The 27,912-nt window shown below is 40.1% G+C and overlaps 1 protein-coding gene across 1 annotated transcript in view; it reads left to right on the top strand.

Moving 5' to 3' along the window:
* Positions 1–27,912, top strand: part of LOC141579581 (trafficking protein particle complex subunit 9-like) — a 90,288-nt gene that overhangs the window by 55,034 nt on the left and 7,342 nt on the right. The window contains exons 16-19 of the mRNA XM_074376349.1: positions 648–879; positions 6,972–7,080; positions 7,474–7,592; positions 16,869–24,983. The gene's annotated coding sequence lies outside the window, so the exon portion shown is untranslated. The remainder of the gene's footprint in view (positions 1–647; positions 880–6,971; positions 7,081–7,473; positions 7,593–16,868; positions 24,984–27,912) is intronic.

The following is a 27,912-nucleotide window of genomic DNA, read 5'->3' as shown; positions in this document are numbered from 1 at the left end:
TACTAAGGCTTAGGAGAATATTTTGAGTGTCTTCCAAAATCAGAGTATTTCATCTTTTATTTTGTCAGAGTTCTATGTATAGTTGGTTACATTCTATACATGGAAATTTATCCAAAACTGCTTCCCACGTGAGTCCCATGGCTCGGAATGGGGTGGTTCTGCTCATTGACGGTGTTTGGACAGAAACAGAAATTGACAGCCTCCAAGGAGCCTGGGATTTGTCAGTTATGTTTTGTCAGTGCTGTAGATTTCAGAGAATGTTTTCACAGTTTCTCTCCATCAGAGGCAGCAGCGTGCTCTCTTAGCAGCATTAGGAGCTCAGGGCCACGGGATGGTGAGTGCTGACTGCACTGCCATCAAGGCAGATAAGGTAGTCACTGCAGGTGTGGTGCTTTCACGTAGTGCATTTCATGTTCTTTAATAGAAGGTTTCAACAGGGAGTTGAGTTAATTAACATTTAATAAATATGATGCTTTGTTGAAAAGACAGTTATAAGCAGAATATAAGCTGTGAAGGTTTTAAGAACGGTTTCATTACTGAAATTTCAGTAGGGAAGATTCACAGTTTATCTTATTTATGCCTCTCTTTTACAGTAACAAAGAAACAAGACAGAAAAAGCAGAGGATGATTTCTGTTCTTCCTCTCAGCTTGCAGGTGCCCTCACCTCCAGTGGCATCCATCCAGACACCAGCACTGACACTGGCCGTGCTCAGAACTGCCTCAGCCCTGAAGACACAACTGACAAATAGAAGGGGGCCATGCCCTGTTACAGCAGGTGCTCTCACTTTGTGGGTCCTTCTGTAACTGCGCGTTGTTATTCAGGATCGCCTGTTCTTCATTTTGTGATGCTGCTGCGGTGCCTCCTAGTTATTTGTTTCTGTAAGTACTCATGTATTTTCTCCAATGCGTGGTACTAGACATCTAAAAATGCTTTTTTCAGATGAAAAATAATGTGTATTTAATATAATAAGTCTGAAAAAAGGGGCAAAAGAGGGTATCCTTGTCCCACTACTCAGAGATAGTAATTAACACTTTAACATCTATTTTCTGTTCTTTTTGTCAGTTTGTATCACCTCTGTCATAAAAACCAGCGATCACTCTGTGCCTGTTGACTGTGTGGAGACCTCCATTTTCCATTCGGCTTATTACATGTTTTTCCACAATATTCTAATTCCCCTGGCATGATTTTTAATGACCAGTATAGCATTCTGTCTTGTGGAGGCATCGTCCATTTTACTTCGGACTTGAAAAAAACTTTTAAATTCAAGTATACTTAACTGAAATACTGAAAAGAGAGCTGTGGTGGTACCGAAAGGCCCCTAAATCCCTTCCCCTTATTTCCTGAGTGTAAAAGCTGTTGACAATGTGGTGTATATATTTCATGACATTTATGCCTATGACATATATATATATATATCCATAAATACATACATACCTACATATGTACACGTATATGGGAAATCTATTTATATGTGTGTGTATATATGCTTTATTGAAAAATAAGACCATACTATATGTGTTCTGCAGCTCGCTTATTCACTCACGGGTATATCACAGACATCCTCCCACTCCAGACTCACCCAGTCCTTTCGGATAGAGTGGAGGGGTCTCCTGATGTGCAGGTGTGGTCTCTTGTGCAAGGACAGCTTTGGTGGGAGAGCGATGTGGACAAGGCCCTGGACCTTGCCGAATCACCGGCCCCTTCAGAGCCCACATCTTGCCGTGATTTACCGCATCCTTTTCTTGATGGTGGACCCTTAAGTTTTCTCCATTTTCCACTTTCAGAAAGGATGTTTGACTGGCATCCTTCTTGTACAAACATTCCTGTGATCTTGTATGAGTATTCCTTTAGTTAAGGCTTCTGGAAATTTAGTCCCTGGATGTGACATTTACATTCATCACAGGTTCCTTTCAAGTGACTCTAGAAATTGCTTCTCCAGTAGGGAATGAAAAGCTGTAGAATAACTTATGTAACCAATTTTCTATCACTGGATATGATTTCACTTCAGCTTTTCTTCCCAACATTGTAAACAGTGCTGTGTAAATGCTCTGATGAGTACATATTTTTGAATTGATTATTTTTCTAAATGAAAAGATTCCTAGAAGTTGAGTTGAGTCTGTGTGTACACACGTTTTTCAGAGTTTACATATCCATTGACATGTCATCCTCCAAAAAGTCGCTCACAGTTTGTTCTCTCACAGATGGACACTAGCTAGAATATCTTTTATAAATATTTGACAATATGATGAGCAAAAGTGCTTTTTCATTGTTTTAGTTTGCATTTGATGACCAGTGAGGTATTGAGCATTTTTCACTCATTAGCCATCTGACTTTTTAAAAGTGAATGATCCCTTTTGTCCTTTGCACACATTTAAGTGAGGGAGCTTCTTGTTGCTTTGTGACAGCTCTTTGTATGTTATGAACATTAACCCGTTGCCTTCATCAACATGTATCACAGAGCTTTTTCTTGTCATTTCTTGCCTTTCATTTTGTTCAGTAGGTTTTTTATTTTCGTTGTGGCCCAAAATATTTTTAAGATTGTAAATGTCTTCCTTTTGGGTTTTATCTTTGGTATTATTCTTAGAAACACTTTCTTATAATGATATAAATCTATTGTGTAAGTTTTTTTAATCTCTAAGATGGAGATGATAATAGTACTTGTTATAGTGAGGAGAAGTTGAATTAATATGAGCAAAGAGTTGCAATTGTTGTTATTAGTATTTTAATATTTACATCACTTTCTGTAATTTTTCTTGTGGTCATTAGCACAGGAATATAATTTGTTCTTTCCGGGTGATTGTCTGATTGTCCCAGGACAATTATTGAATTCATACTTTGCTCTTTGATTTGAAATCCCACCTGTACAATATACTTATGCACACTAGAGTCTCTTTTTGAGCTCATGGTTTATTTCTGTCAATTTTACTTTCTTACTCTAGCGCTATATCTTACATATTGTAAAAATTTATTTAATATCTGAAAGTGTTATTTTTTTTTATTCTTTTCTTCCATCCCAAATTTTCTTGGCTAGTATTATGACTTTATTATTCCTGAAGAATTCTAAAATACTTTGTTCAAGTTAAAAAAAAACAGATAGTATTTTCATGGGATTTTTTAGTAAGTTTTGAATTATCTTTAGGAGAACTTACATCTTTACAAAACTGCTTTCCTCCATGCAATATGTTGATGTCTCTACATTCACACCTCTTACTTTACACCTCAGTAGAGTCCAGTAGTTTTCTCCATGTAGAACATGGGCTTTAATTTTGAGTTTATTCCAGATTATTGTTGATGTCTTTGTTAATTTTGTACGTGAGAATTTTTTTGCTATTATATTTTTTAACTGTTAAAACTGACACATAGGAAGGCAGATTTGGTTTGTAAATACTCACTTTGTAACTTGTCATTTAAAATTGGAAGTATTAAGTATTTGTTCCAGAATGCTTTCTTTTCTGTTTTTAAAAATTTGTTTCCAAGATTATCAAAATGGTCATAGCTAAGTAGTATAGGTGGGGATACAGATGGAGAGAGGTAGTGTGGCTCATGTACAAACTCTGAGCAGTTTCATGGCTGCCTTTAGGCTGGAGAAGCCGCAGAAGAGCCCAGGTTAGACCAGGGGTGGCTTTGTATGCACTTGAAAGCCAGCTTTCCTGCCTTTATGGTGAAGCCTGGTGGGCGTGGCAGGTAGATGATCAAGGTCCGATGGAGGCCATTGGCTGCACAGAGCGCTGTGACTGTGAGAACTGGAGACAATCGCTATGGGAAATGCTTGGTGCCAGGAACACTGCAGGGGAGCTGGGGAGCCTGTGTGTTAAGGATTTTCCAGTCCTGGGAGTGGGAAGATGAGACTCTGCATTCAGATCTGAGTTTGAATTCATCCTCTCTTGTTTACTGGCCCTCTGACTTTTGTGAACTTATATACCCTCTTTGAACACCTGTTTTCTTGTCTCTCAAAAGAGGAGAATTACGGCCTGCTGCTAGAGTGTTTGATCAGGGTAAATGATTTGTGTCTATAAGATGCCACGTACAATCACAAGCTCAGTAAGAAATGGGCTGTCACCTCTTCTTCTGCAACTCAGTGCTTGACAAGACATGGGGGAAAGCCAGTCCATAATTTGTGTGTGATGTAATTAGGAACAAAATTAATGTCTTGCCTTTCCCTAGCAGTATTCGTACTCCTTTGCTTCATTTACTTCTTTCCTTCTTTCCTTTCCCCTTTCCCCTCCTCCACCAAAAGAGCCTGAGACTCTCTCAGAACACTAGATTCAAATTACTTTAAAGGTTGTCTCATCCTCATGAAATGACAGTAAGATAAAAAAAATCTGTAAATATCCCAGAATTCATTGTATTTGATTTACACACACACACGCACACACACACACAATCAGGCTACCTCCCACTTGCTGAGGGAGAAGGAACACTTTTTCTGTGTTTTCATTCACTGAGAGTGAGAAAAAAGTCTCTTATGCAGACTTTCTCCCTGCTTCTTGCATGGTGTTTTTAATTGGATTTCTGTTTTGTTGCCATAGAAATATTCTCCTAATAGAAGGGAGGAAGTGGATATATAGACATTCTGCTGAGATATTGGTTTCATTATATTTAAGTTGGAAAGTACTTAAGAGCATAGAGCCGTAACTTTTTATGGGTGAGAACCCATGATGGTGTAACTTGACAAGAACCTGGGTCTTCTGCCATCATGTCCATGCGGGCGAAGAGGCAACTGAGCAGGGGATGGCAGGGGTCCTTCTTGCTTGAGTTCCAGGGTCTTGTTAGTTTTCATTGCTCACCTGCCTTTAGTTTATGTCCATGTGGCCTCTCATGGGAAGGTCACTCTGTCCTGGTAGACTGAGTTTCTAATCAGCAAAAAGCTCTGGATCCACTCATATTTCCCAGAGATTTTCTGCTGACCTGCTGACACTTTATATAAATGAGACCTAAGAAACTACTGAATATAAAATCCTTATTGATATCATTTGCCCTTGAGTTCCATAGGAATGGGGTGCTGTCTCAGGCTGTCTAAGGCTAGATCTGAACAAAGATATGGTGATAGGCTGTGCTGCTGGACCCTCCACAATCAAATGGGATTTCCACCTAGTTTTTAGAATCAGGCAGATGAGTTCAAATCTTGCCTTTACCAGTTATTAGCTTTGTGACTTGGGAAGAAACTGTAATTTTTTGTGTCCAATTTTCTTTGTAAGTTCAGTAATTATTTTAAGGGTTTTTTTTTTTTTAATAGAATTGAATGAGCTAATTCCCTCATTTATACCTAAAATACTGATCGCGTCTTTCTATGTTGGTGCCTTGGTAGTTGATTACTAAGGAACTCGGCAGTGAGAATGTGGGTGGTGGACCCCTGGATCATAGAGCTTATATTCCAGGATATGCTTGTAAAAGACTGGATGTGCTGTGGATTTTTAGTAAATATCCATACCTTTCCTAATCCACATTGATTGTTTATATATCTTTACACTAATATATGAACAATTTTTTATTGCAATTTAAATATCTTTTTAGTATTTAAAATATGCAGCTATAACAAAAATACGTGAAATAAATAGATTTGACTTTTATTTTCTTTTAAATAAGCAAAACAAATAAAATAGAAAAGAAAAAAAAGTTTTGAAGGAGTAGAAATAATTTTATTTCCGTGGAATCAATTCCCTATGTTAGGTTTTTTGGTTGTGTTGTTAAACAGCATATAAAGTTGATAGGTTGTGACATATTGGAAATGAGGAAACAGTGGAGACATACTACCTCCAATGAAGTCATTTTGTTACCACGTCCAAACTAGTTCTGCTTGCTGAATGACAGTCCAGTAAATCGGGAGATGAGGTGTTAGAGCAAGGAATAGTGACTTTATTTGAAAAGCTGGCAGACCCAGAAGATGGCATACTGATATCCTGGAGAACCCTCTTCCCCAAGTCAGAATTCAGTCTCCTTTTATACTAAAAAGGGGCGGGGGTGTGGTTGGTTGTTGCAAACTTCTTGCTGTACGAATTGTTTTCCTTGGAATCATTTGTTCTTGCAGATGTCCATGTGGGTCAAATCATGGTTACCCTTTAAAACCTCCAAAAAAAAAAAAAAAGGTTATTCTCTATTTTGCAACTTGCCATCTCTACATAAGTGTAGAAGAGCTAACATCCTTAAAGATCAGAGCCCGCAGAATAGGCCCTCCTGGATATTTCAGGCTAAAGGCAACTTTCTTTTACAAAAGGTACAGAGCTAGCAAGTCTGAGCCTAGAAAACAGGGCACAGGTTTAAAGCCAAAGGAACATATCTAACATGAAGTCAAATTTGTTCTTTTCTATTACAATTTCTTTTTCCACCTCATAAATAATTTTAGTAAGAAACATGAACAATTTTTAATTTTTCTTCTTAATAATGGATAAATGAGCCAACTACATTTTTGTGAGCAGGGATGCTGTGCATGCCTTGGGGTCACAGCAAACTCTTGTTGGGGGTGGTCGACCCTGCAACATGTCTGATGCCCTGTGAGTGTTGGTGAGGTTCTCCCTAACCTGGGGCTCTCTTCAAGAACCAGCATATGGGCATTGACCTCTGGAGTCCTCTTTTTCAGCTGCAGGAAATTTTTTCAGATACTGTGATTGAAAAATCACTCCAGCTGGGGATAAGTAGGGAATAAAGGAAGAGGAAAAGGGCTTGGAGTAAAGTAGAAGAGAAGGACAGAAGATTAGGGAGCCTGGGGGCTTGGAAGCGGGGCTTTGGGAGAGAGACGAGCAGAGGTGGGGAGGTGCCCGGCTCCGGAACCAGCTCCTGCACCTGTCAGTGCGCCCAAGCCACACAGCATTTAATTGGCCCAGGACGCTATCCTGTCTGGATGTCACCCTGGGCAGAACCTTGAGAATCGAAGGTAAGTGGTGGGAAGCACTCACCTAGGGGGTCACTGAAGGCTTTAGTCAAGTCCACAGTGCCTTTATAGTCATGTGTCTTCACTTGCCCTTTATCTTAGGATCTGAGAAGCAGGAGCAAGGAACGCAGGGAGAGATCCAGGAAGACATCTGACTGTGTTAAGAGACGACAGTCACAGCGACACGGGGAGTGAAGACACTTGCAGCAAAGTAAAATAACTTCACAACTATTGCATCAGAGCTCCCGGTGTGAGAGAGCCTAAGCCTGTCTCAGAGTGCAGGGGACAAGCGGAAAGGAATGGCAAAATTAACACTGACAATTGAAATTTTGTTAAATAGCCTTCTACTTTTAATTGTAGCACTTGATTGTATGTAGGTGTATTTCTGTGAGCATTTATAGGTTCACACAACCCCACCAGCCCCTCTTGCCCCCATCGGGGATGGGCTTTCTCAAGCACAGTGCCCCTCCTGCTTGGGTGGGCCACGCTGCTGGTCCTCGCCTGGGGCCGGGCTGCTGCAGGGCACTGAGTCCCCGAGGCACGGCCTGCGAGATGTGACACTAACATCTCTGCTCTTGACTGGGGGCCTCCTTTCCCCCTGCAGTGTAAGAATGCCGGTGACTCAGAAGCATGCTTCAAAGCTGTCCATGTCCTTGACATCCAGAAGCGGATCCTGGAAGCTTCCGAATTTCTCCAGAATGTGGTTTACATTCACCTTGACAGGTGAGTGTATGTCCTTTTACAAGTGGAGGAATTACTGCAGTTTTCCTGGAAATTATTCACCACTAGTCCATCTGATTTTTCTGTGCTAGGATTCAGTATGGTACACTAAAAATTCTGGAGTCAGATCTTAATACCCTGATGAGGAGGATTATTTATTTTATTTCTTTATATTATAGTATTTTACTTTCAAAATTCAGAGTTTTCAGTTCCTTGAGGAATTTTTTTGGGGGTTGGAGAATCAACTTTGCTCTTACCATCTTTGTGACCTGTTGCTATATGCCTCTCACCTGTCTTCTGTCACTTGTGAGGCGGTTCCATTTGTGACCCTGTGCGGGTTGTTCATGTTATAAAATATAAAGTCTGTAAAAGTACAGTCCCTTTTACTCCGAAGACATTCCACAAGTACTACTTAAATCTGGGTGTGGTTTTTAGAAGACAGAATCATTAGAACATGTACTTGCAGGTTGCTAGTGCAAAATCCCCAAATCAATAGTGTAGCTCAACATCTAAAATCTTTCTAATCTACCTTGGATTTGTATAGATAAGTGAAGCAATTTGTTAAGAACTCAAGACCAGGTTTAGAATACAGGCTGGTGTATCTCAGCAGGTCCTCCCAAGCTGATGCTCTGCCAGAGGGCTGGGCCAAGGGGAGAGGGCGTGTCCTGCCCTCCCTGAGCTGACAGTTTGATGACAAAGACCTTCACTAGGTGAAGAACTTGGAGTTTCTTCTAAGAAAAGTGGGTTTGAAAAGAGTCCTAAAAGCGCGGGAGTGACACAATCCCATTTGTCTCAAATAGGGGCGAGTGGCTGTAGGGCCACTTGGGAGACTCGTGAGTCCAGGTGGGCAGTGTTGGTGGCTTCCACTTGATCGGTGGGACGGTCAGTGGGTAAAAGCGAACAGATTGAAGACATGTTTCGATGGTAAAAAGGAAAGGATGAATGCTGTGTGTGAAGGTAGAATGGAGTAAGGCCCAGGTTTCTGGGTGGATTAATGAGGTAAATGATAGCCCTGCTGTGCTGTGATGAGGGAAAGCTGCAGAGGGAGTTCTGGGGAAAATCTGATGAGTTCAGCTGTGGGTAAAGTGAAAGGCTGCTGGATGTGTGGTCTGGGAGCTCAGGTGAGAGCCAGTAGTGAGTAGGGGGAGGGGAGAGAGACTTTCAAATCATTTTGTCTTGTGAACATACAAATAAAGATGAGTAATGACACACTTAACACCTCTATATTCTGGATTTAAAACCCAGTAACATTTTGCTATATTGACTGCAGAGGTTCTTAATTTTTTTTAACAGAAATAAAATAAATAGAAACAAAATAGTGGAGTTAATGAACATCTTAGAGTAGATGTATGCCCTTGTATATATTTTGATACCTCATCTGTTTATAAGTATAATCTACAAAAACTTAACTTGCTTAGCATAAGAGTTAAACAGAGGGACGTGACACACACTGTTGGGGTTGAAGCTGATCACCTTGGGCAAATTATGTCGCCTCTCTGTGCCTTAGATGCATCTTCTGTGACTGCCCCCGGGCCCCTCATCACAGCTGATTTCCTAGACTTGATGTTGGGAGGGAGGCTGCTGAAGGGAGTAAGAAGTGGCAACTGCTAGAGATACTGAAGAGAGAGACAAAAACAGATTAAAGCCGATAAACTGAGTACAAATACCCTCAAAAGAGAAAGAATCCCGCAGTGTTTTGGCCACTTAGTGTAAGGGAAACAAAATCACGTGGACCCAATTCTCTTGAGCATTTGAGTATTGTGGGTGGGTGGGTGTCATCAAAAAAGTGTTGAGAGAAGGCCTTTTGGTTTCCCTTGACGTTTCCAGTAAGGGTGGGTAGCAGAAGCAAAACCCCCCCGGTTCACAGTGGAAGGTGCTGTTTTTTGCAAAACTGACCAAAGGTTGGAAACCAGCCGTCAGCCGTGCTGGCAAATGAAGAGACTTCTGGATTGGGTGGGGCACTTGCTGTGACTTCCAGGTGACCTGCTGGCTGGGGGCTGTGAGGCGGGCAGTAGGTTTGCAGGGTGACCCGGGCATAATCCCTGGCTCTGAGGCTGCTGGTCTGACTAGCAGACCTGGGCCCCCGCAGTCCTAATGGGGCAGCTAGGGATGTGGCCTGGGACACCTGACGTTCTGAGGGCAAGAAGAGGGCTCCTCTGAGGGGGGTGTCCCTGTGGAGAGTGGAAACGTCCTCCTGCAATGGAGGAAAAGCCTTTGAGCAGGGGGCCGGATGCTCAGGCAAGACCAGCATGAGCACGGAGGGTTTGGGAAGCTGGAAGTCATACAGTGGCCAGAGCAGCCTTGTTCCTGAGAGACTGGAGGGAAAAGATGCTGAAAGGCAGGCTAGGGTCAGACACTGTGGTGGGTTATGAGTGACAGGAAAGGACTGGTCAGGCAGGCACGAGAGAACCCTGTGGGTGTCCCAGATGGGGCGTCACGCCGGAGGGAGGAGCAGAGTTATAGACTTTGCCACTTACTAGCTGTGTGACTTTGAGCAAGATCACCCCACCTATCTCTCTATATATATCTTCATCTGTAAAGTGACAGAGTGACAAGCTCGTGTCATCAGAAGGCTTAGTTTAGCTCTGATCCTCTGTGTCCAGTACTGTCAGTGCTGCCCTGCAAGGTTCTGCAGCGGCTGCTTTTACCCTGAGATGGGAGGGCGTAGAGGGACATTGTAGCACCCGAGGGCAGGAAGGGGTTGCTTTAAAAACAGACATGTAGCCGCCTGCAGCTGCAGACCTGCAGGCAGTTTGGTTGATGGTCGTGGAGAGAACTTTGGAGGCCTTAGCGTCGTCTTAAGACTTGTTTTCACTTGGGGACCTGATTTGCCTTTGCAGATTAATGTTGAAGGTTTGGGATTCTGGCAGAGCTGTTTTCAGAGATGGGTATATATGTAACATATCGTATAAAATAAAATGATTTACTTAACGTGTGGGACTTTGTTGACCTGGTCTCCATGGAGGACACTAGGGGTTGGCAGAGCTTGCGGGAGGGCAGGCAACCCGCAGTGCTGTTGCCAGCTGTTCTCCCCAGTAGGGCAGTCTGCTGAGTTGACTGTTCTCTGAGTTTGGTTACCAGATGAGCAGACAGCAAAAGTAATGAGTTCTGGTGGGATTGTATAATGACAGGAAGAAAGAGGAACCAGTAGTTTTCAGGACTAGAACACGCTTTTGGTTCCTGATCCAGTGTGTTCCATTACAGAAGTGATGAGTTGTGTCTATTCTGGGACTTGATTGAAATAAACGTTCAGCCTAAAATTAAGAGTTGTGTTTCATTTGGCAGGAGGACTCGAGCCAAGATGACAGCCTCTCAGATCACTCTGAGGGACTGCTCCCAAGAGGTATGGGAGGAGCTAGGATATATAGGAGCTTTACAACAAAGACCAGGTGGTTGGAACAATAAAAGATTGCTTGTTATCTAAAGAAATCCAGGTATCTCAAGTTCAATTATTTAGTGGTTTTCTATGTATGGGAGGAAGCAAACATTTGGACTCACTGAATTCATACTTCAACAAGCACCTAGCTATCTAGGGCAATTATCCTGTCCTTTCTTATTCTGAGTCCACTCAGAGGGCACCAATGTGAGTGGCTGAGAGGCTGGGCTGCAGATCTGTCCTCGCTGGGGTGTTGCAGCAGCCACTGATGACTTGGTTTCAGCATTCTTTGTTAGTGACATGGTTGCAGTATTTTCATTCACATTGTAGTACTTTCATTCACAGTGCTCCCCCTTGGTCCTAAATTCGACCAATATTTTGAGAGACATTTCATGACCAATTTTGTCCCACGGTGCTAGGACGGCTCATTCCTAGTTCAGGTGAAGAATCTTCTGAGCTGCCATTCAAGGTGTTAGTTTTTTTTTATCAGGCCCTGTTGATACTAAAAGTTCTCTGGATCGCCTGTCTTACTAGTCTATTATGATCCAGGAATTGTTTACCCTTCGTTGCTCATTCCCATAACTAGAATCACACTATTACAATTATTTTACACAGAGTTATAAATTTTATCTATTTCTTCAAGATGTTTAGCCATCATCAATCTTGTAGGCCTAGTTACACATTGGGAAATGTAACAGACAACAATTTTATTATATAGACAGGATATAAGTAATAAAGCTAGTAACGTTAATAAAGTCATGAGTAAGAATTTAATAGTCGAGAAGTTATATTTTTCGGTTAAAATTTTGCTTGTGTTTCCGATTGAGTTTGAGTGATCTTATGAGAAATTTCATATTTATGGTCAGGGTCACAGCAGGTATTAATTGGCCAGGTGAGGACTCCCACCTTGTAAGATCAACAGTGGCCTAAACAGAACTATAATTTCTTTTTAGAATAACGTTTCTGAGGGCTATCTAGTTAGAGCCTTGGAGTAGGGAAACCCACCAAGGTAACACAGAAGTACTAGACATAGGTAATTTACCATAAACTTAACAATTGGAGTAGTTCATAATCAAAGGTAGGAGAAATTATCAAAGTAATTGGCATACAGGCCTGGTCCGATGTCTTGGGTCTGCAGTTGTTGTCTTCAGATCTTGTCTTCAGATGTTGTCTTCTTCTCATCCTGGCCTGGTAGCTTTTTCTCCATTTGGGCATTGTTTTAAGGTGAGCAGTGCTCTATAGGCCAGTGCACTGCAGGGGCTGTTTCTGATAGGAAATGAATCTGAAAGTCCATTTCCTTCAGCTTTGGTGTGTATGGTCTAGTTAAGAGTACCTGGTAAAGGGTCCTTCCGTTCAGGTTGGAGACAGTTCTTTAAGTCATGCCTGCTCCAGTATTTATAATCCCCTGGCTGCAGGTCATGGGGCATTGGAACTTTACCCAAGGATAGATTATTGAGCCTCAGAAACAAACCTAGATTATTCTTTTCATAATTCAATTAACCTTTACAGCAATGTGACATAACAGCAAGGAATGATCTAGGAAGTGTCTTAGTAAATATAGACCTCAATTAACAAAACTAGAAATTAATATCCAGTAAAATATAATCTTTTTTCTCTCTAAAGTTACCCTCAGTTTTCTCAAATATAGTCAAATCAAGATTAATTTGTTTACAAGCTAAGTCTGATTATTTGATTATATAGGCTTTTTTAAATTGGCTGTGTTGGAACTTTTAATAAGGACTCTCAGGGTAGAATGCTAATAAGGTTTTCTAAGGCCTGGAAAGCCTCGTCAAGGGCTTGTCATGGATTTCTGCCTTACAGATATAGGTAAATTCTTTTCTCTTTAAAATCCTTAAAATACCTTGAGATTGCTATATCTGTTAGGAGATGATCTTCCTAATTTGTCTGATAGAGCCACTGGGGACCTTAGAGTTTTTAGTCTCTTGAGGGATCAGATAGAGAGAAAAGATTACTGTTCCAAGTCTGCTTACATAGGTATAATTTATCAAATTTCTGTGAATCATAACTAGCTTAAGGAGAAGGGTTTCTTTATGTCTGGGAAACAGGTTAAAAGCCAGTAGTATTTCAGACAAAATCAAAAAGTATAACCATATTCACCAGTTTACTCAGTCCCATGTAACTAATTCTTTTAATCAGAGTTTTCATTAGACTTTTAAAATTTCTTACCCAGTTTAGTTCAGTGCTATAGTTTGAAATTTATTTGAAATCAATAAATCTCCTTGAAGAGAAAGCATTTTGCAAAATCATCAGAAGGAAACAATTAACTGTCTATAAATGACAAGTGATTTAAAAGCATGGTTAAACACCGTTACACTATAATCGATAAAGAAAGCTGGTCACTATAACCAGAATTATGACTGGTAACTTTTCAGATATGCCAGAATTTTAGGGAGTCCATATAATTTCTAGAATATGTATATTAATAATATTTTCTTATACAATATAACCTAGGAAGACCTATTATTCATTTGACAATACCATGTTATTTAACATGCCAAATGAAACTTATTAGTTTAAAATCTCTCTTTGGGATGTTTCAGGGGCCCTCTGTAGCACCCCAAACTTAACTGGAGATTAAAAGAACTTCAATTAGAAATTGATATTTGGGGAGCTTGTTAAAAGTTTTCAGAACACTTGGTCAGATAAACATATAGATCACTGTAAAGTAGTTCTTTTTCATTAACAAGAAAGTACGTCAAAGGTAAAAGCAGAACAGATCAGTTATGTGGTATAAGAAGCTTTACAATTTGTTACTGAAGGTGGATTAACATTTTTAGAAAATTTTCTCCTCTTAACAGAGAGAAAATCAAATCTAGTCTTCTACCAGATTACTTCTAAGATTCATTTACTTTGCCCAAGTTGATTCTGAACTTAGCCAATTCTGACCACGTACAAAACTCTTTCCTCAGGGTTCCTCTTCCACAAACCTTCCACAGCTTTCTATACTCACATTAGTGTGTCCTTTATTTTCGCTTCCATTCAGAAGTAACCAGCTTCAGAAGAAAGTCACTATTTTTTATTAACAAAATATAATTGCATTCTTATATCTTCCTTTACACATTTATCTTACTTTCCTAGGATACTGAGATAATACCCTTAATAATAGAGATTATTTCAGTGTAGCACCAACCATTTATTAATATTTCTAAACACCTTTAGTTTCTCTGTAAGGGTAAGTTAAATGTTAAATAATTCATATTTCAATCTTATTTTATCTGAAAATGTCATAGCTATTTAATAAAATCCTATCATTTAACTTAATGTAGCACAACTCTAGAATTTAAAGATCCCAAACATTTAGAGATTATCTTAAGCATACATTTTAATAATATATTTTAAAAATTTACCCAAAGCTCTCACCTCATTTGCATTTAATTTACTTAAAATTTTACTACACCACATTACTATCTTTTTTCTTGGCAAATCTGCAACAGATATAACAGGATCTTATTTGACTTTCATTAAACCTAGGTACAGTAATGGTATTATACTTAATATTGATGACTTTAAAGATTTCTATATTAATTAGAACATACTTAAACTAAACAATATCAAATATTATCTTAATATTGAATATTTTCCTGTTCGTGTGACGCTGAAAGTCAATTTGGTCAGTTTTTATTTTAAAAATACTTAATTTGTAAGCTCTTATTTTTTTACGTCAATTAAGCAGAGCTCTTTGACTTTGATTTTTTTTTTTTTTAGCTGTATAAATATCTCACATCTATAATGTGTACGCAGGCTTATAAACAGACAAAAGCTAGAGATCTCATAGGTTCACTTTAAAACTTACTTATAAGTTAGGTATAATAATAGTTGGAGTATGCTGAATTTGCTTGCTCAAATCACTAAAGCTTACTATTTATGAAACAGACACTTAAGAATTCTTGACAAATGCTGAAGGATGCGTCAGAGTTCTGAGTTCTAAAATGCCAAAAATTTCTTGGCCTTAAGTATTATCTCATTGAGCTAATTAGGCTCAGTCCTAGGTCACTGTTTGCTGTATTTATATTTCTGATCTGCAAGACAAAGACACACGCTTCCAGTTCCCCAGAGAACTGCTCTGTCCCCCAGGTGCAATTGTATCTACTTAATTGGTTTTTTTGTATCAGTGAGAATAGCTGTAAACAAAGAATTCCATGTTTTAAAACTTTAAGATTTACTTTATCATGTTTTCCAAAGCTTGCATAATGTATTTAGTAAGGTCTCTTTTCCTTGAGTTGTAAGTTAAACCCAGGGTAAACCTCTTATTTTATTGTTTATTAGCCACTGAATATTAGTTTTTAATTTTATGTTATACTGGACGGCTCATGTAACTCTATTGGTTTCCTTTATTTTGTTCAATTAATACTTTCTAAGGGACAGATATGTGCTCAGCCGTATAATACCAAGAAGGGGAAGTGTTTTTCCATTGAAATATATCTATCCCACAATATAATTAAGCAAAAGTTTTATATAAAGCCCATTCAAATATACCAATTTTACAAAATTTTATCTCAATTTTATTAAATCTTGTACCTTTAATTTTTATATTTATTAGGTTTAATCAGTAATTCCTATTTCTAGAAGGAGTGCCAGAAGCCTTTTTTTTTTTTTTTTTTTTTTGTGCATTGTATCTAATTATATAGAAAATTCTCTGGGATCCCCAAGTTTGAGCCAAAGAGCTTAGGCCCTTCTCAATTTTCAATTTGATTAATTGGTCTCTTGTCCCAATTATTGATCAAGTATTTCAGTCTATAAATATGTATTTTTTTTAAGCTCTATAAATACATATATTTTAAACTGTGTTAAAGCGGACTTGTTTGAACTTTAATGTTGGGGGGCAGTAGGTGATCTCTTTGGCCCTTTTTTTTTTTTTTTACTTTATGTAGTGTAGTATCAAAACCTTGTATCTAAATCCAAAAATGTCCATTTTATTTATCTCATTCAAAATTAACATATAAAAATATATATCCATTTGGGATAAGCCCCTTATCTTTTGTTTTTCTCAACAATTTTACAATCCTTTTTCCAGTTATTCAACCTAATTAACATTAATTATTCTAAGTATTTATTAGCATCTCTAAAACCATTGATCGGAAAGGAAAAACACAAATGTAGCTTTTCAAGCCAGTTTTTTTTTTTTTAACTAAGTTCTTAGGTTAACCATTAGATATAATTTTCTACCTTTAAACTTGATTTTAATAGGTACCAATAAAAGAGCTGTTTATAATGAGAGCTTTTTCAACTTTCACCAATTTAAAAGTTTTCCCAAACTAAGGATCCATCATATGGCCATCAATTTATATATATATATATAGTGATTTTAAATGAATAAGATGAAGAGGCTTTTCCACATGAGAGTGGGGGTGTTGCTTAAATAAAATTCAAAAGTTTACTTTCCAAAAGCTAAAGGCCTTTGTGGTCCAGGCTGATGCAACAACGGTTAAGATGGCAAAATATCTGAAAATTGGTACAAAGGATTGTTGAGAATCCCAATTTATTTGCGTGGCCACCATATGTACACAATACTTGTACCTTTTGTATGGCAGAGACCAAGGTTTCGTTTAAAAAAAAAAAAAAAGAAACACATATATACATACATACACAAAGATAAAACACCCAGAGAAAGATAAAACGTTTACATTTCAAGGACATAGGAAGAGAAATCCAAGTTCCCCCTAAAGGGGATTTTGTTCTTATAAGTTCAGAATTCCAAAAAATATTTTATCATTCCTGGTTAGTTACTTTCAGAGTGAGTTTTTTTTTTTCTAATTCCTAATTAATGTTGTAAGTTTTGAACGTATATAAACCTGGCTAGTGTATTAGTTGGAGGCTGGCAATCTGTCATTTCTTTTTCTTTTCTGTTGTGTGTTTGTTTGTTTGTTTGTTTTTTTTGAAAGTTCTATTCCCCATTGTAAGGTCGGGTTCTCAGAATAAAATTGCTAGTAAGATTTCCCGCAGGGACAACACTGTGGCATGAAGTCTTTGCCTCTACCATTCCTGAAAGTTTCTCCGTCACCCGAGAAAGCTGTTATCATCCAGGAGGAGGGTCCCATTTTTGGAGTTGAAATGTTCCTCATAAGAGTTATACTTTTATTCCAAAAAATTCAATGGAGGTAACCAAATTGAGGACAACATTAGACCAGCCTCTTATCTAACCACTCAGTCCTGAACCCAGCGTCTTTCAACTTGGACCCACTCAGGACGTCTCCACTGGGTGAGTATTTTCCTGGTATGTTTCCACCAGCCCCACTTTGGACGTCTCCTCAAGGTGGGTGTTTCCTGTTATCTTTCAACCAGGCCCCACCCAGTATGCCTCCACTGGGTGGGTAATTCCTCCCAGTCTCTTTCAACTGGAGGGCCAGGTACCTGGATACACCGCCAAATAAAACTCAGGATCATCAACCAATATGTGAGATCCAAGAACCAGGAGAGACTCATCCAAATTCATCTGGACTCCCCGAGGAGGCGGATGGGCACAAAGTGCAACTGCTGGTACCAAGGCTCCAGTTCCTCGGAGAGTTCAGTTGGAGAGAAGTCTGCTCTGGGTCCCTTTTTGGTGCCCAAAACTTTTGACTGAAATACATGTGCAGCCTAAAAGTTAAGTGTTATGTTTTATTTGACGGGAGGACTCGAGTCGGGATGACAGCCTCTCAGATCACTCTGAGGGACTGTTCCCAAGAGTTTGAGGAGGAACTAGGATATATAGGAGCTTTACAACAAAGACCAGGAAGTTGGAACAATAAAAGATTGCTTGTTATCTAAAGAAAGCCAGGTATCTCAAGTTCAAGAATTTAGTGCTTTTCCATGTATGGAAGGAAGCAAACATTTGGACTCACTGAATTCATTCTTTAGACAAGCACCTAGCTATCTAGGGCAAGTATCCTGTCCTTTCTTATTCTGAGTCTGCTCAGAGGGCACCATTGTGAGTGGCTGCAGAGGCTGGGCTGCATGCCTGTCCTCGCTGGGGGGTGGTGGCAGCCACTGATGACTTGGTTTCAGCATTCTTTGTTTACTGACATTGTTGTAGTATTTTCATTCACACTGTAGTATTTTCGTTCACAGACTGATTATGGATAATATGCAAACTTGGAAAGCAACCGAGATGCAATTACTTCAGGTACCTTCTAATTTAATAAGCCGTGTGCAAACATAAACATGGAGGAAGCATACAAAAGGATTTGGTGGTGTAGGGAAGGGTTTCTGCACGTTACAGGAGAAGGCAAGGCAGAATTCCTTTTCTTTGTGGGCAGGGACATAAGCCCACCTTTCTTTTCTTTAGTGGTTTCTGATAACAGTTTATGGTGATTAATGAACATTGACAAACGGTGGAACACATTGTATTTAAGAGCTGGCCGGCTGCAAACGTGTATTGGACAGGTGGATTTCATAGGCAAGTTGTCAGGTGGATGAGAGAGAGATGGAGCCCAGGCCTGGGCCCAGATTCAGGTTTAAATCGCCATTTCCTCACCATAGGGCCTTGGACTAGAATGTAACCACTCCTAACCTGTTGGTGAATCTATGAAATGGGCATGATAATATTCGTTTCTACCTGGGATAGTTGTAAGTTGTAAAGAGTATTATAGCACACATGAAGCACTTAACACACTGGCTCTTAGCAGTGTTCACTGTGTGCGGCCGCCCCGCTTGGCGTGTGTCAGAGCCGTAAAGGCAGCATGTGTCTGTTGAGGATGCACTGGTAGCCCCTTGAATAGGTTGTGAATTTGGTGATTTCCTTTAATCTTGGTAAATCTGTGTGCCATGGGCAGTTATTTTCATGGACAGATGAGGAATCTCAGGGTAAAGAAGACTGTGTAGTTTTCCCAAAGTCAGACCATAATTTTGGGTGCAGGGGCCTCGGTTCAGCATGGGCCCCTGGGCCTTCTGCCCTCAGCCAGCACCTGAGCCAGATGTGAGGTCGGCTGTCTCCCAGCCCAGAATATCCAGCAGGCAGCAAGACACACCTGGCCCTGTGCTGCTTGAGCAAAACTCCGGGGGGGAGGCAGTTACAAAAGTGATAAACATAAAAACAGATAACTGCAAACTGTGATCAGCTCTGAGAAGGAAAGGAACACGCCTCGCCATGCAGAGCTGGGAGCTTTCCCGTCGGGGCTGCTCTGGGGTCGTTCATCTCAGCTAAACAAACTCTGCTGCTGCACCAAGGCAGGAAGGCAGGGCACGTGTGACCAGGTAGACGGGGCCTCGTTCATCATTCTCATTCCCCATTAAGTGGCAGCTGTCACGGTCACTTACCTAGTAAACAGATGTCGGCCATAATCATCACGCATTTTGCTCGGTAGTTTTATTGGCCCCACCTTTGAGATGAGGTGATTGAAGCTGGGAAGTTTGCTGCATTCCCGTGATCACCTTGGAAATACCCCCACTGGTCTTTCAACCAAACTGGTGTGGCTGTCATTTCCCAGACTTGTGAATGGCATTGTGTAGCTTCTCCCAAGTGGCCCAAATGACTGACATTGATTTTCTTAATTCATATGAAATGGTATGTGACAATAAAAGAAAAAGGTAGTAAGAAATTGGAAAACTAGAAAAAAATCCAATTCTTCCCCAGCTGGGGGAGCGTAAGCTGTTTCACACTCCCCACTCACTGCCTGTCAACTCCTCCCTGCCGACTCCACGTTCAGAAGCCACTCTGAGCCTTTGAAGAACGTTTTGCCTCATGACACTGTTGACTAGGACCTGCGACATCTCTGTCCCCGGTTAACAGTCTATTCAAAGCCATTTAAATTTTATGCAGGCTCATCTGCTCAGATGTAAGAATAGCCTCTTTAAACTTCTTGATGCAGCTCCTTAATGAAGATCTTGCAAAGAAAACATACTCAAAACCTGGGATGTATGCACACAGTGACCGTAAACTCAGCACTTTGTGAAGTTCAGAATCAGAGGGGTGGGAAACTCAGGAAAGGCTTTTTAAGGTAGAAAGGGGAATGTGAAATGACGCAGGCTGTGTAAGACTGAAACATCTATGTCCCAGCCAGCAAGGCACCTGCGTTCATCATGGTGTGTGGAGAGTGCAGAGTTCTCACAAAGAAAGAAGTGGTGGGATGGGAAGGAGGACAGTTAGGTTCTTTACTGGGGAAGGAAAAAGTGGGCTGAACATTTCCTGATTGAACAAGAGGACTGTGACATGATGTGCTTGTATTTTGGAGACAAGGGTTTTGTGGGGACAGGCCTAGGGAGAACGCTCTGTGGCTGGGGAGTCAGCACAACAAAGAAACTCAGAGAACCGGGCAGACCCAGGCCCCTCCTGGGAGAGAGGCTGCCCGCCAATTCGAGCCCTTGGGGCTGCTTCTGTCCCTTAGCCAGGGCCTCAGAGCTCCCTTCACAACCCAGTCCTGTTGATACAAGAAAAAAATAAGTGGGGCATGAGAAGGGCTGTGTCTCAGGCTTTGGTTGAGCCCCTGGGATGTGCCCCACCAAATGTGGGTCCTTGGCTTCATGCAGGAAAGTATTCAAAAGCAAGCCACTGTTGATCAAAGGTAGATTTATTCAGAGAGATTCATTGAAAGGCAAGAGAAACGCCATGAAGTTTAGGGGTTTGATGCTCAGATTAAAAGTAGGTACACACTCCACAGACAGAGTGTGGGCCTTCTCCGAAGAGGGAGAGAGAGGGGTGACCGCTAGGCGGCTCTGTGTTGCTTGTTTTCATGGGCTTGGTGGTTTCATATGGTAATAATTAGAAGGACCAGCCTAAGGGCAAGGGGATGGAATTCCCAGGGAGTTGGCCATTTCCCACCCTTTGACCTTTTGTGGCTAGCCTTGGGACTGCCATTGTGCCTTGGGGCATGTTATTCACCATGTTACTTTTACAATGGGTTTATAATGAAGCTCAAGCTCTGCTAGAAGTTAAATCTCTTCATCCTGAGCCTCAAGGCCTATTGGGGGTTGAATGCTTCACCATTTTGATGTTAATTGCTGTGGCCTTCCTTGAATGGCTGTGCTCTGTCCCCTTCCATCCTGTCTCACTGTGATGACACAGAGAGAGCAAAGGCCAGGCCCTGCCTGTGCTCCTGCATTTGACAGGGGGAGGGGTGGGGTAGGCTGAGGATGACTCTGGTGGTGTGAAGGGTGTTTTAGATTTTCCCACTTGGGACATGGGGACCTGCCAGCAGCCACTGCAGATTTATCTCACGGGCATTATCGCTTGTGTCACTCATTTTTTTCTATTTTTCTTTTCTTTTTTTTAAGAATTTAATCTAAATTTAATATCAGGTTTTTTGAGGAAAAAAATTTCTTTTTCTTTTCTTTGGGGCTTTTTTGGGTGGGTAGGTAATTAGGTGTATTTATCTGTTAGTGGAGGCCCTGGGGCTTGAACCGAGACCCCGTGTATGCTATGCACACGCTCTATCACTGAGCTCTACCACCCGCCCCATCATCTTTTTCTTTTTGCTTTAGCTGCCAAGAATCTTACAGCTGAATTTCTAGTCGGCCTTTAACACTTACCCTGACTTCATAGCATCCGATTTTATGACTTTACCTCCCCCTGGTTTCATTTAAGTATTGAATCTCCATTTTCTCTTCACTCTCACTTTTGTCTTTTTGTTGTTATGGTTGTTAAGCTGTGTTTAAAAAATTGTTCAATTTCTTTTTTAGCAGGAGGCTGAAAGTGAATAAATATGTAAATAAACATCACACTTAAATGCTTTTATACATTCTAAGCTGTTTCGTAGTTATTTAAAAACCGGACTGATATTAAAGTTATAACATTTTTAAATTATTTTTTAATTTTTTCTAAAGGTATAGCTGATTTACAATATGATATATTTCAGGTGTACAATAGTTGCTCCATTTATAGTTATTGTAAAACATTGACTGTATTGCCTATGTTGTAAGATGCATCCCTCTAGCGTGTTTACGTTACATGCAGCAGTTTGTATAAGAAAGTTGGGTAACACAGAGTCTGGGGCGTGGCTGTGTCTGACTCAGGTTCACTGTCACCCTGCCTGTCAGAGCCCAGGCCCTCACTCCTTTCTGCAGGGGAGTGAGTAGAGGCAGCTCTCATCAGCGCTGTCACCACCCTCTGAGTTTCAGTGACAGCAGTGACTGTGGAAATGCAAAGTGTTGTTCCAGGAGCTTTACATGCATTTCTTCATTTATTATTTAAAGCCCTCCTGTGAGGAATCGTTTTATGTTTTTAATGAATAATACACTTTATTTTTAATTTGATAGACTTCAAACTTCCGGAAAATTTACAGGAGTAGTACAATGAACACTTAGATACACTTCACCTAAAAGGGCAGTATTTGTCCTTTTGTGTCTGGCTTATTTCAGCATACTTTTTTAAGGTTCATCTATGTTGTAGCCTGAAACAGTAATTTATTCTTTTGGTTTAATAATATCTTTTTTCTTTTTTTCTTTTTTGTTTTTGGTCTATTTAAAAATAGTTTCATTGAAGTCTAGTCAGTTTATAATGTTGCATCAGTTTGTTGTTTACAGCACAATACTTCAGTTATATAGGAATATACCTGTATTCATTTTCATATTCTTTTTCAACATAAGTTACTATAAGATATTAGACATATTTCCCTGTACTATACAGTATAAACTTGCTGTTTATTCTATACATAATCAGTATCTGCAAACCTTGAACTTGCAATTTATCCCTTCCCACACCGTCTCCCCTCTGGTAACCATAGTTTGCTTTCTATGTCTCTGTGCCTGTTTCTGTTCTGTAGATAAGTATCTCTTTCTTTGTATTGTTTTGTTTTTTGTTTTTTGTTTTTTTTTTGTTTGTTTTGTTTTTTTTTAGATTCCATATGTGAGCGATCTCATATGGTATTTTTCTTTCTCTTTCTGGCTTACTCCTCTTAGAATGACATTCTCCAGGTCCATTCATGTTACTGCAAATGGCATTATTTTATTATTTTTTATGGCTGAGTAGTAGTCTATGGTATAAATATACTGCAACCTCTTTATCCAGTCACCTGTCAGTGGACATTTAGGTTGTTTCCATGTCTTGGCTATTGTAAATAGTGTTGCTGTGAACATTTGGGGAAAGGTGTCTTTTTGAATTAGGGCTCCCTCTCGATATATGCCCAGGAGTGGGATTGCTGGGTCATAGGGGAAGTCAATTTTTTGTCTTTTGGTGAATCTCCATACTGTTTTCCACAATGGCTCCACCAAACTGCATTCCCAGCACAGTGTAGGAGGTTTCCATTTTCTCCACAGCATCTCCAGCATTTATTGTTTGTGAACTTCTGAATGATGGCTATTCTGACTGGTGAGAGGTGATACTTGATTGTAGTTTTGATTTGCATTTCTCTGATGATGATATTGAGCATTTTTTCATATGCCTATTGGCCATTTGTATGTTTTCATTGGAGAAATGTTTCTTTAGCACTTCTTCCCATTTTTGGATTGAATTGTTTATTTTTCTTTCTTATCAAGTGTAAAAGCTGTTTATATATTCTGGGAATTAAGCCCTTGTCAGTCTCATTTATTGCAAATATTTTCTCCCATTCCATAGGTTGTCTTTTCATTTTTCTTATTGTTTCCTTTGCTGTGCAAAAGCTTGTAAGTTTAATTAGTCCCCACTTGTATATTTTTGCTTGTATTTCTATTGCTTGAGTAGACTGCTCTAGGAGAACATTGCTGAGATATATGTCAGATGTTTTGCCTATGTTTTCTTCTAAGAGGTTTGTAGTGTCTTGTCTACATGTTTAAGTCTTTAAGCCATTTTGAATTTATTTTTGTGTATGCTGTGAGGGAGTAGTCTAACTTCATTGATTTACATGCAGCTGTCCAGTTTTCCCTACACCATTTTCTGAAGAGGCTGTCTTTACTCCATTTTATGTTCTCACCTCCTTTGTCAAAGATTCAATGACCAAAAGTTTGTGGGACTATTCTTGGTAATTTTGTTTACCCGTTCATTGATGGATGGATATTGTTTGTAACCTTTGGCTACTCTGAATTATACTGCCATGAATATTGATGTGCAAGTTTTTGTGAGAATATGTTTTCATTCTGTTGGCTGTACAGTTGGCCCGCCATATCTGTAGTTTCCACTTCATGGATCCAGATGGCTGATTGTTAAGGGACTCGAACATCCTTGGATTATGGAATCCAGGGTGGTGGCTTCCTGAAACCAACTCCCCGAGGACACTGAGGGATGAAACTATATGTAGGAGTAGAATTGCTTAGCCATATGATAACTCTAGCCTTTTGAGGAAACACCAGACTTTTCCAAAGAACCTGCACCATTGCCCCTTTCCACCGGCTGCATGTGAGGGTTCCCATTTCTCTGCCTCCTGACCGACACTTGTTTTTGTCCATGTTTTGAATATAACCATCCTATTGGGTGTAAAATGAGATCTCACTTTTATTTTGATTTGGCTAGTGATGCTGAGCATCTTTTCATATGCTTATTGGCCAATTGTGTATCTAATTAAATCCTTGGCAAATTTAAAAATTGGGTCGATTTTCTTTGTATTGTTCAGTTGTAAGCATCTGTTTTATATCATGGATACTAGTCTCTTATTAGATATATTCTTTGCAAAATTTTTCTCCTATTCTGCAGATTGTCGTTTCACATTACTTTTTTTAAACATTAAAACAATTTATTTATAGGGGAGGTAATTAGATTTATTCATTTTTTTTTGCCAAGCATGCACTCTATCACTTGAGCTATCCTCTTCCCCTTTCATTTCACTTCCTTGATGATGTCCTTTGTAACAAATGGTTTTAATTTTCACAAAGTCCAGTTTATCTGTTTTTTTTTTTTTATCACTTTTGCTGTTGGTATTATATCTAGGAAACCATAGCCTATCCTAGGACCACAAAGATTTATACTAAGTCTTCTTTTAGAAAGTTTATAGGTTTAGTTTTTACGTTTCTGTCTGTGATCCATTTTTAATTAATTTTTATTTGTTATATACAATAGGGGGTTCCAGATTCATTCTTTTGCCTGCAGATACCCAGGTGTCCCTGCACCATTCGTTGAATAGACTATTCTTTCAGTGGAGTGTTGTTGGCACCCTTGTGGAAAACTGACTGTAAATGTAAGTTTCCCCCACTGGATTTTTATTGTGCCTCATAGATTTATGTATCCAAACTTATGCCAGTACCACACTGACTTGAGTAGTATAGATTTGTAGTAACCTTTAAAGTGAGTCCTCCAACTTTGTTCTTTTTCAAGATTGTTTTGGCTGACCTGGATCCCTTGCACTTCCATATGAATTTTGGGATCAGTTTTTCAATTTTTGCAAAGAAGTTAGCTGGAATTTTGATAGGGATTCCACTGAATTTGTAGATCATTTTGGGGAGTCTTAACATTTTTAACAATATTGTCTACCATTCCATGAACATGGGATGTCTTCCATATATGTAGATCTTTTAAAATTTTTTTTTCCGTGATACTTCAAAATGTTCAGTGTACAAATCTTGTAAATTTTTGTTAAATGTATCTCCCATTTTATTTTTAATGCTGTTGTAAATGGAAAGGCTGAGCTTCTTAAGGGTGGGACTATATATCAATTTGTTTATTTCTAGGATTCCTACACATCAAATACACTAGGTTTATATTTGCTACGTAAATCTATCCACAACTCTTCCCTCCCCTGTGTCATAAGAAACCAAGACCCAGGTTAAGCTACCTCAACACCTATGTGGAAGTGAGAAATGAGACCCTTGGGTGGGGCTTTGTGCAGATGATACTGAGAGCTTATTTAGGATGGCTTCATCTTAATTTCTTTTAAACAATCCTTTCAGTGTATATAGTCAGATACATTAAGAACATGACCTTTTGATGTGCAGAGGAGCTAAGACTATCATTTTCAAATAATTTCTAGTGAGAATGTTGTACTTGAAACCTAATTTGTATCTATTTTTGAAGATTTATGTTTCAGGAGCTTTGACTAAAGAACACCTGTCTTTATTCAATAACGACAACTAAATGCTCAAACAACATGTAAGAGTTTGAGCGAACTGCCCCCGCCCCGTAGTGCTGGGTGGCTGCAGCTGTAACTGGAGTCAGCACTTACCTCTCCCAGTACGCTTGTGCTGATCTGCTCAAAGGGGTTCGTCCAACAGTTTGTCAGTAGTCTGTTGGATAAAGCCATAAAACATTGAGTTAAGGTTGCTGGAATGCAACATATTCTTATTAATACTAAGTAAGCCCATATTGAGTGCTTACTGTATGTTGGGAATTGTCCCTCAGACTCACATGAATTTTATTTCTCTGAAAACCTCACATAATTCCTTGTTATTCCCACTTTACAGATAAGGAGACTGACTATTAAGTGTTCTCTCTTTTGGGGGGAGCTCATTATCAATGACTGGAAGTTGTAAGGAAAAAGATATTGATTCATCCTGAGAAAACATTTTTCTGAGAGTCAGCATTGAAGAGGGTGACCACTGAAGAGGGTGATCATTGTTCGAGTGAGACGTGCCCTTGGTTGTACGGAGTCAGCATCCCTGTCCTGGACACGGCACGTGTAGAGCTGCCTGGTGGGTGAGGCGGCGCGGCCGCGCAGGGAACGAGGATGCCAGGCCGTTGGGCTGTGCTCAGGCCCGGTGGGTCTTTCTCTGAACGACAGTGGACCGTCATTGACAGATTTTAAGTAGGGGAGTGGGGTGCTCTCGTAGATCACTTTTGTGTTTGTAGAATGCTTGCAAACATTCAGTAGGCTCGGCAAGAGGTGATGTGATGAATCACAGTAGGGTGGCTGCGAGGTGTAGCAGTGTTCAATTTTCAAGTGGTTTTCAGTCCCAGTTTTGTGGCTCAGTAGCCGTGTCACTTTGGATGACGCACTCAAGGAAGTGAAACAATTTATCTAAACAATTGAAGCAGTGATGTACCGACCTCCCAGGACTGTTGTGGTGATCCAGTGAGATAACATGCACACAGTGTGCAGCGTGGTCCCCAGCACAGAGTCAGTGCTGAGGGAGTTCCTGTGAATACCTGGTAGGACAGGTGTGGGTGGTGGGGCTCGGTGACTGAGGAAATCTGAGCCCTGAAAGAGGGGTCCAGTCAAATCTGTGAGTGATGGGCCTGAGCTGGGAGAGGCAGAGCGACCTTATCCCCCAACCAGGAGTACTGAGCAGGACGGCCATGGGAGGAGAACCGTGAAGTCAGCTCTGTGCAGGTGGAGTTGGAGGTGCCCTTGAGACATCTAAGTGCAATGTCATGAGCTCACAGAGGAGGTCTTGGCCCGGGCTGTGCATTTTCCTATAATCTCAATCCCTGAGGACGCCGAGGTATTGATCACTGAACGTGAAGACATACTTTACCGGACAAGTGAATAGTAGTATCATCTCTGTCATCAAAGCTCACGTCTCTTTATTCATCACCCACTTTGCTAATTGGGTACTTACAGAGTTCACTTCACCGCCCTCCCCTGGGCTCCACAGAAAAGAGCTGGTGAGTCTTCCTCTTTTCCAGAAGAAGACACATTTAGCTGGTAGCCTTCTGTACCTCGCCAGACTTAGAATTTTAGTTTGTTGTTTTAATTCTATTTTCTGTTGGCCATCTCCTGACAGGAGAGACATTTTACCTCATGGTCATGTTTCAACTAGCTGTTACTGAGAATTGCTGACCTGATCCATAGTGTTTGTATTCTATTAACTTTGTAGAGTACTTATCATTTTTCTTTCTTTGTCCTTAAATTTTGTTTGCCCCTTCAAGTTTCTATCCTATTTGGGGCCTTATTTTTTTTTTAATTAAAAAATGTCTGTTAGTAGTTAAGAAAACAAAAGCAAAGAAACAATGCACATGATACCTAAATTTAGAAAATATCTATTGTGTTTTCTGTCTCGGCAATGGAGGGTTCTAGAAACTTGTGAAAACCTTCATTACACAAGTTCCTTAAAATGCTGATTAAGAAATAAAACCTTCCTTCCTCATCTTTCAAGCTGCACAGCTAATTTTCAAGAAAGTGAGGGGAATCCTCAGAAGCCAAGTCAACCCAGAAAGCAGGGATTCTGGGAGAT

This window comes from Camelus bactrianus, chromosome 2 (assembly GCF_048773025.1).
Source record: "Camelus bactrianus isolate YW-2024 breed Bactrian camel chromosome 2, ASM4877302v1, whole genome shotgun sequence".
NCBI lineage: Eukaryota > Metazoa > Chordata > Mammalia > Artiodactyla > Camelidae > Camelus > Camelus bactrianus.
Note: the sequence above shows the minus strand (reverse complement) of the source record. Positions and strands in the feature narration are given on the sequence as shown.